We start from the raw sequence: 1,575 nt of genomic DNA on the forward strand, positions 1-1,575 counted from the left end.
TTGTTTAGCAGGCCCGGGCTGGGCTTGAACTCTCTAGCCTCGGTGTATGTGGCTGGTGCCCTACTCACTGAGCTACAGGCACCGAGCCAGGATGTAAACATTTATTTAAAATTATATTTAAGGCCAGGTGCGGTGGTTCATGCCTGTAATCCTAACACTCTGGGAGGCGGATGTGGGTGGATTGCTTGGCTCAAGAGTTTGAGACCAGCCTGAGCAAGACCTAGACCTCATCTCTACCAAAAATAGAAAAGCTAGCTGGTTGTTCTGACGGGGGCCCGTAGCCCCAGCTACAGAAGAAACTGTCGGAAGGTGGCGCTCGTAGCCCAGTGGGTGGGGTGTAGGCCACAAACACAGGCTGGTGAGTTCAAACCCAGCCGCGCCAGCTAAACAACAATGACAACTGCAACAACAACAACAAAAAAATAGCTGGGTGTTGTGGCAGGAACCTGTAGTCCCAGCTCCCTGCCACTGAGTGATTTGGGCAAAAATACAGAAGTCAGTAGCACTTGAGAGGTTCCACATAGCAGGAGCAGATGTGGCACATTATCCCCATAGTTTTTGTGTCCCAGTCTTAACAGGGAAGGGTTGTGCTGCTGCCATTGACTTTGTTACAAGGTAGGTTCTTACTGGATCAGAGAAGATGAGTTTTATGCTGAGCCATTGGACTTTACTGGGGTTATATCTCTAGGAAGAAATGAGGCAAAGTTAATGTTTCCATTTAAGGGAATGTGTGCAAACGTTGGGCATTAGGGAAATCACTATTCTGGGAGATAAAGCAGCATTGTTGAATGATACATCTGACTTCAGTGTTTTAGGAACAAGGAAAATGCATCTCTTGCAAATATGTGTAGGCAATTTATAGAAGAAATTCAAGTCCCAGTACACATTTGTGACATGCTCAGCCTGTCTAGTAACAAGGAACAGGAAAACTTAACAATCATGTGATTATCATGTCCACTTAAAATTTGTAAAAGATTTATAATTAGTGTTGCTGAGGATGTATTATTGGTGATAAATATAAACTATATTCTGTAAGAGGCCAGTTTGAGTATGTCTATCAAAGATTTAAAATGCTGACTGGGCAGGGTGGCTCACACCTATAATCCTAGCATTCTGGGAGAATTGCTTGAGCTCAGGAGTTGGAAACCAGCCTGAGCAAGAGCAAGACCCTATCTCTACCAAAAATAGAAAAGTTGGCTGGGTATGGTGGTGGGTGCCTGTAGTCCCAGTAACTCAGGGGGCTGAGACAGGAGGATCACTTGAACCCAGGAGTTTGAGGTTGCTGTCAGCTAGGCTGAGGCCATGGCACTCCGGAGCCCGGGCAACAGAGAGTTGCTGTGTCATAGAACTTGTGTAATGGCTCGGCGCCTATAGCTCAACCGGCTAAGGCGCCAGCCACGTACACCCAAGGTGGCGGGTTTGAATCCCCAGCCCGGACCCGCCAAACAACAACAGCTGCAACCAAAAAATAGCCGGGGGTTGTGGCGGGAGCCTGTGGTCCCAGCTACTTGGGAGGCCGAGGCAAGAGACTCGCTTGAGCCCAGGAGTTGGAGGTTGCTGTGAGCTGTAATGCCA

This window comes from Otolemur garnettii, unplaced genomic scaffold (genome assembly GCF_000181295.1).
Source record: "Otolemur garnettii isolate 467f Iridium unplaced genomic scaffold, OtoGar3 scaffold00051, whole genome shotgun sequence".
NCBI lineage: Eukaryota > Metazoa > Chordata > Mammalia > Primates > Galagidae > Otolemur > Otolemur garnettii.